Raw genomic sequence first — 8,711 nt, 5'->3', positions numbered from 1 at the left:
ACACCAAAACTCAATAAGTGACAATATCTTAAAGATTAGTTGCAGTGTGGAATCTAAAAGCATATTCATCAGCTTTTCATATTCTGTCATAGTAAAATCCATTGGTCTACTTTGAAAGGCTGTTCAATTTGTGCATGAGTTTATAATATCATGTTACAATACTGGTCATTTGGAAAATATTGGCTCACTAGGTTGTGCAGGTCTTCCATGTATTGACACATTTAATTATATAAAATTTTAAAATTATACTCACTAATATCACCATAAGTCTATTAGAAAAGTCTTTAAGTATTGGGAAACTGTCAACATATTTCCCAAAATTCTAACTTTTGCTTGAAAACTCGTGTGTTATCATTGGCAACACTGTTAGTTGTTCCCCTTGAAGTAACAGGCTCACCTAGTTCATTTTTGAGAAGATGTCTGCCAAATATCGAAGTCTAAATAGTCATAATTAGTCAGCAATTCTTTCAAATAAAAGTAGTGATTCATGGGGAAAAAGTGGCTAGTTCAGCTTGTAGCTCAAACAATCACACAAGCGATTTTCCTTGAGACAATCATCATAATTTGGTATGCAAAATAACACATTTTTCATTTTGTCACCCAGAATATAAAACAGAGATTCTCAAGAGTTGAGAATTAATAAAATCAATAATTCTTATTGCTTCTTCAAGAGTGTTCTTAAATGGAAATATCTTTGGTATTATAGTGTTTTTTTATAATCATTTGTTTTGCTATGAGTTCCTGGCAGTGAGGAATATAATGGCGACTAGTATGATGTATTAGTTTGTTTTCCCACTGATATGAAGAAACACCTGAAACTGGGCAATTTACAAAGGAAAGAGGTTTAACTGACTCACAGTTCTGCATGGCTGAGGAGGCCTCAGGAAACTTATAACCATGGTGGAAGGGAAAGCAAACATGTACTTCTTCACATGGTGGCTAGAGAGAGAAGTTCCAAGCAAAGGGGGAAAAACCCTATATAAATCTATCAGATCTCATGAGAACACATTCACTATCACCAGAACAGCATGGGGGTAACTGTCCCCATGATTCAATTACGTCCCACCAGGTCCCTCCCACAAAAAGTGGGACTTATGGGAACTACAATTCAAGATGAGATTTGGGTGGGGACACAGCCAAACCATATCATTCCATCCCTGGTCCATCCCAAATCTCATGTCCACACATTTCAAAACCAATCATGCCTTCCCAACAGTTCTCCAAAGTCTTAACTCATTCCAGTATTAACCCAAAAGTTCAAGTTCAAAGTCTCCTCTGAGACAAGGCAAGTCCCTTCCACCTATGAGCCTATAAAATCAAAAGCAAGTTAGATACTTCCTAGATACAATGGGGGTACAGGCATTGGGTAAATACACCCATTCCAAATGGAAGAAATCGGTGAAAACAAAGAGGCTACAGGCCCCATGCAAATCCAAAATCCAATGAGGCAGTAATTAAACCTTAAAGCTCTGAAATAATTTCCTTTGACTCCATGTCTCATATCCAGGTCACACTGATGCAAGAGGTAGGCTCACACAGCCTTGGGTAGCTCTGCCCCGGTGGCTTTGCAGGGTACAGCCACTCCCTTGCCCCTCCACCCCGGCTGCTTTCATAAACTGGTGTTGAGTGTCTGCGGTTTTTCCAGGTGCACTATGCAAGCTGTCAGTGGATCTACTATTCTGGAGTCTGGAGGATGGAGGCCCTCTTCTCACAGCTCCACTAGGCAATGCCCCAGTGGTGACTCTGTGTGGGAGTTCCAACTCCACATTTCCCTTCTGCACTGCCCTATCAGAGGGTCTCCATGAGGGCCCCACCCCTGCAGCAAACTTCTGCCTGGACATTCAGGCATTTCCATATATCCTCTAAAATCTAGGTGGAGGTTCTGAAGCCTCATTTCTTGACTTCTGTGTACCCACAGGCTCAACACCATGTGGAAGCTGCCAAGGCTTGGGTCTTGCACCCTCTGAAGCCACTGCCCACACTGTATCTTAGCCCCTTTTAGCCATGGCTGGAGTGCCTGGGATGCAGAGCACCAGGTCCCTAGGCTGTACACAGCAGGGGGGCCCTGGGCTCGACCCACAAAACCATTTTTTCCTCCTAGGCCTCCAGGCCTGTGACAGGAGAGGCTGCCATGAAGATCTCTGACATGTCCTGGAGACATTTTCACATTGTCTTGGTGATTAATATTCAGCTCATTACTCATGCAAATTTCTGCTACTGGCTTGAATTTCTCCCCAGAAAATGGAGTTTTCTTTTCTATCACATCAACAGGCTGCAGTTTCTAAACTTTTATGCTCTGCTTCCTCTTGAATGCTTTGCTACTTAGAAATTTCTTCTTCCAGATAATCTAATTCATCTCTCTCAAGTTCAAAATTCCACAAATCTCTAGGGCAGGGGCAAAATGCTGCCAGTCCCTTTGCATAGCAAGAGAGACCTTTACTCTAGTTCCCAAAAACTTTGACATCTCCATCTGAGACCACCTCAGCCTGAACTTCATTGTCCATATCACTATCAGCATTTTGGTCAAAGCCATTCAACAAGTCTCTAGGAAGTTCCAAACTTTCCCACATCTTCCTGTCTTCTTCTGAGCCCTCCAAACTGTTCCAGCTTCTGCATGTTACCCACTTCCCAAGTTGCTTCCACATTTTCAGGTATCTTTACAGCAGTGCCCCACTCTCCAATATACAAATTTATTGTATTAGTTCATGTTCATGCTGCTGTGAAGAAATACCCGAGACTGGGTAATTTATAGAGGAAAGAGGTTTAATTGACACACAGCTCTGCGTGGCTGAGGAGGCCTCAGGAAACTTACAATCATGGTGGAAGGGGAAGCAAACATGTCCTCATTCATATGGTGGCAGGAGAGAGATGTGCTGCACAAAGGGGGAAAAGCCCCACATAAAACCATCAGATCTCATGAGAACTCACTCACTATCACAAGAACAGCATGGGGGTAACCGCCCCTGTGATTCAATTACCTCCCACTGGGTTCCTCCCACAACACATAGGGATTATGGGAACTACAACTCAAAAAGATATTTGGGTGGGAATACAGCCATACCATTTCATATGGTTTGGTGCCACTACCCTGATTGGTGCTAAGGAGCCAGTAGGCTTACTTACTATTGCATTTGCACCACTGGGGCAAGTGTCAACACATGAATAAGGCAAATATCATCTTAGTATTATTATGAAAATAGTTTTGACCTCAACAGACTCTCTGAAAGCTCTTGGGAATCCCCAGGAGGTTTACAGATCACACTTTGAGAACTGCTGCCATGGATAAACCAATATCCCAAGAGACATGGACTCAAGTAGAGGTGATCCAGATCCTTTTTAACTGTTAGAGACCACAGAGGCAGCTCCAGATAGCAAACATATTCCTGGAATAGACAAGGTTCTAGTCCTAACTTAAATCCTTTGCAATGTATGTTATTTTTTCCATTGCAACCATAGTTCTCCTATCTGAAAGATGAAATCGTATCTTTCCTAACCACTTCAGAATTTTATTATGAGAATAAAACTTCAATTATGTGTGTGAAAATAATTTTTTCTTAACATATTTATTGGGTATAATTGACATAAAATAAATGGCACACATTTAAAGTATGCCTTGATGTTTTGACATGTAGATACTCCTGTGTAATCATCACCACAGTCAATACAATGAACACATCCATCATGCCCAACATTTCCTTTTGTCCCTTTGTAACCTTTTCCTCCTACCCCATGTTCACTCCCTGATCCCTAGGCAACGATCAAGCTACTTTCTGTTACCATAAATTACTTTGCATTTTCTAGAATTTTATAGAAATAAAATTACATTGTAGATACTCTTTTTTTTGACTGGCTTTTTCCACTCAACATAATTATTTTGAGATTCATGCATGTTGTCATGTGTAGCAATTGCTCATTCTATTTTATCCCTGAGTAGTTTTCCAGTGTATGGATATACTATAGTTTGTTTATCTATTCACCTGTTGAGGGACATTTGGGTTGCTTTTAGCTTTTGGTTATTACAAATAAAGCTGCTTTGAACATTGGTGTACAAATTTTTGTGTGAACATATCTATTCATTTCACTTGGGTAAATACTTAGGAGTAGAATGGCTAGATCATATAATAGGCATGTGTTTAGTTTTTTAAGAAACCGCCAAACTGTTTTTCCAAAATGGTTGTCTTATTTTACATTCCTACTGACAGTGTGTGAGTGTTGCAGTTCCTGCACATCCTCCCCAAGACTTGGTATGGTCAGTCTTTTAAAGTTCAGTCATTCTATTAGGTGTGTAGTACGTGCCAAAGTGATTTGAGGCCAGGCACAAATGTGGCTCTTGCCTGTAATCCCAGCATTTTGGGAGGCCGAGGTGGGTGGATCACCTGAGGTCAGGAGTTTGAGACCAGCCTGGCCAACACGGTGAAACCTCTTTTCTACTAAAAATACAAAATTAGCTGGGTGTAGTGGTGTGCGCCTGTAATCCCAGCTACTCAGTAGGCTGAGGCAGGAGAATTGCTTGAACGCGGGAGGCAGAGGTTGCAGTGAGCCAAGATTATGCAACTGCTCTCCAGCCTGGGCAAAAAGAGCAAAACTCTGTCTCAAAAAAAAAAAAAAAAAAAGTGATTTGAATGCCAAAAAAATCTCAGGGCATGTGGATTTAGCTTGCATACACTTCCCAATCCTTGGTGAGTATTTTTGTAAATATTTTCCAAGGTTTTTGAGACATTTTTAATTCTTAATAAAGATGGCAAATTCTTCAACAGCAATGATGGGATTTTAATTTCTTTGATATTTTTTAAAAACACTGTTGACTGCCCAGTGAGAATATTTTCTTCATATCCTGCCCCCAACAAATTCTCCAAACTACTTCATGTCTGTATTTACATCCAGTCAAATAGACACAGCTTTGGAGGATTTTACAAATTAAAAGGCCGTTCTGCTAATATGTCCCAATGACATCAGTAATTTCTGTTGGTTTTGTCTTCATATCATTAGGCCAGTTCTTATTTTCACTGCAAAGGCAGCTCCAGCAGGAAGATTAGAAACTTGAGGTGACTGGAGGCAAAATATGTTTGGAATCTTCTTGCAGCTACTTCTTAAATAGAAATAACCTACACAATGCAATTCTTCCCAGAGACATCCTGATTTGCGTCCCCAGAATCACACTCAATCTCGTACAAGACAGAGGGCCTGGCTAACTCTGCTAAGGAGGAAAAAAAATAGAACATTAAATAGCAGGGAAGATCAGAACAATTTCTAAAAATAAACACTAATTAGACACACTTTTTAAAAACAATGCTTACTTCCTTGTTTTCCTGTCAATGCTAATTTATCATGTTATTGCCTATTATTAATAAACCCTTTTATCAGTGTTAACAACTTGATAATTTATAAAATACTTTTAGATGCATTATCTCAATACATCTATAAGGAATGCCAATTTTTAGAAATTAACAAAAAATGTAGAAGGAATGCCCATTTTTAAAGATTAATAAAAAATAAAAGATGGGAGTCTTAGAAAAGTTAAGTAGCTTACCCAAGCAGCCCCTATTCATTTGCTATGGCTGTGTAAAAAATTACCTCAAAGTTAGCTCTATGGTTTGAATGTTTGTTCCCACCAAAACCTCCATTGAAATATAATCCCTAATGTAAAAGGTAGGGCCTTTAAGAGGTGTTTGGGTCATGCCGCTTTGCCTTCATGGGTGGATTAATGAGTTAATGGATTAATGGGTCACCATGAGAGTGGTTCTGTTATAAAACCAGGTTGGCTCTCAGTGTGCCGCCCCCAAATCATGTGATGCCATTTACCATGTTATGACACAGTATGTTGCCCCTGCCAGATTCAGCTCCCTGATCCTGAACTTCCTTGCCTCCAAAACTGCTAAATAAACCTCTTTTCAAAAATAAATTATCTAGTCTTGGGTATTTAGTTATAGCAACAGGAAACAGACTAAGACACCTAGCAACTTAAAAGAACACTAATTTATTATATCAAAGTGTCCATGAGTCAGAAATTCAGGCATGAATTAACTGGGTTCTCTGCTCTAAAATCAAGGCAGGGGTTGCAACTTCATGTAAGGCTTTGATTTCTCTTCTAAGCTCACTTGCTTGCTGGAGGAATTCAGTTCCTTGAAGTTGCTGGTTTGTGTTAGAACTTGAGTTGCAAGTTTTCTTGCTGGCTATCCACTAGGATCATCTCAGCTCCTGGAGACTGTCCTTGAGTCCTAGTCACACAATCTTCTCACAACACAGTAGATTATTTCTTCAAACCTGGCAGGAGACTCTCCAGTCAGCTACGATAGAGTCTTACTTAATGTAAGGTAATGGGAGTGACTATCCCAGCACCTTTGCCATTTAACAGAAACTAATCAAGAGAGCCACTGTCCTATCATATTAACGGGCCCCACACACTCTCAAGGGGAGGAGACTATACACGGTGTATACACCAGGGAGCAGGAATCTTGGGATCCATCTTAGAATCCTGCCCTTCACAGATCTGCAGATAATAAATTGTAAGGATCAGAATGCAGGTCTAGATGATCCAACAGTTTTCCATGGGTGTTTAAGAGATGTGTCATCAAGAGGCCTTGAGCACCTATATACCTATCCTTTATCACATCTATTTCCCCTGTAGAGCTCCTTGTCAAGATCAGTGAGTCCCCAGTCTCCCCAGTAAAGAACACAGTTGAAGCATATTCAGCAGGACCTGGGTCAGGTGACTTGACTTTAGTTTGGACCAGTCTGAGGTGGCTCAGGAAGGTATCCTGAGTGCCAGAAAACAGCACCGCTGATGGTGGCACTCTCCCTGGGTGGCCAACAGCATTTTTTCACCCAGTACACAGATAGACAGGGCAGTCGGCTTGTGGCTGCCAATTCCCTTTGAGGAGCCAGCATCCTTTGCTTCTTCACTTCATAGTTGTACTAGTCTGTACTCATGCTTCTAATGAAGACATACCTGAGACCGGATAATTTATAAAGAAAAGAGGTTTAATTGACTCACAGTTCTACACGGCTGGGGAGGCCTCACATTCACGACAGAAGGTGAATGAGGAGCAAAGTCACATCTTACATGGTGGCAGGCAAGACAGCATGTGTAGGGGAACTCCCCTTCCTAAAACCATCAGATCTCGTGAGACTTACTCTCACGAGAACAGTATGGGAAAGACCCACCCCCTTGATTCAATTACCTCCCACCAGGTCCCTCCCATGACACATGGGAATTATGGGAGCTAAAATTCAAGATGAGATTTGGGTGGGGACACAGCCACACCATATCAATAGTCTTCCCAGTGACTTTATTCAGAATATAGCACCACCTTCCCCTCTTTCCCAATTTCCAATCATAGTTTGTTCAGAGGATCTTTTTCCATGTCCAGCAATTCTCAGTCATCTTATGACATGGTCCCATCACCCGGAATTGTCCTTCCATTGAGGTCATCACTGGCCACCCAACAATATTTGTTCTCTCCTTCCTTGGGCACAAAGCTAAAGTATATTTTGCAGCCTTTCTTGCAGTGAGGTTTGGCCACATGGCTAGGTTCTCTGCAATGGAGATGAGGTAATGTGGGCCACTTCCTGTTCTGGCTCATAAAAACTCTCCACACTTGCTCTTTCATGTTCTTTCCCCTTGCTTTGGCTAGCTGCAGAGATTGGTGAGGTCTTTGGGGATGAAGAAGCCACAGACAGAAGGAATCTGGGAGAAAAGTTGATCATCCAACCTGAGCCCCCTCTCAGAATAGCTACATGAGAAGTACAGTCTTCTATGGTATTGAGGCATTGCCTGTATGGTCTATTTGTGGCCTCAGCCTAACCTGCACTAACATGTTCAATTGTACTTCCCTACCTCCTAGCCCAGTGCTCATCACAAAGTAAGCAACTAGTCAAAGAATGAATCAGTAGATATTTGTCTGAGCATCCTGCTGTATTCTATTCACTTTCTTCTAGCAACTCAATATAATTTCATTATAGCAAACAATAAATGCTCCATTAAAACGTTTAATGTCAGCATTGAATGTTCTGGATATTGATCATAGATCACCTTGATGTTACATTAGGTTTCTTGACCAATTTCATCACCTGTAAGTCATTTTCCTATCTGGGGGCTAAGAACTGCTGTGGCAGGTTGCCAAGCACCCTGTTCAACTTGGACTCTTCTGGTTTATAATAATAATAACTATCATTTATCAAATGCATAAAATAGGCCAGGCTACATACACACACACACACACACACACACACATTTTTCATCCAAACGAAAAAAACCCTGTGATATTGGTATTACTATCATGATGTACATAAGAACCAAGGCTCAGAAGTTGAGGAATTTATGCAGTATCAGGAGGTGGTGAAGCAGGCCTCAGACACAGGTGCTCTTTCATCTGCCTATACAGACTTCCTGTCTACTGCTGTCCCCCACTTCAAGGTTTCTCTGCCACTGAGCCATCTGCCTTCTTCACCAGAAGGAGTAACACAGTCACTGCAAGCCCATATGGCAGCTTTGTATGAATTAGAACAAGGCACCCCTACATCAAGACACTTTGATGATATCTGCCAGGAATTTGTTGGAACAAATACACAAGTTTTCTATATCGATAATCTATATCTGTATCTTTATCTACATCTATATCTATAATGTACATGGTAGTGCTCCTTAAGTTGTTCAGTGTTCAACCCATACAACTGTGTGGAGTTGTCCTGTGGGGGAGAATAGCAAATGG

This window comes from Pongo abelii, chromosome 3 (assembly GCF_028885655.2).
Source record: "Pongo abelii isolate AG06213 chromosome 3, NHGRI_mPonAbe1-v2.0_pri, whole genome shotgun sequence".
Classification (NCBI taxonomy): Eukaryota; Metazoa; Chordata; class Mammalia; order Primates; family Hominidae; genus Pongo; species Pongo abelii.
This window is presented reverse-complemented; position numbering follows the sequence as displayed.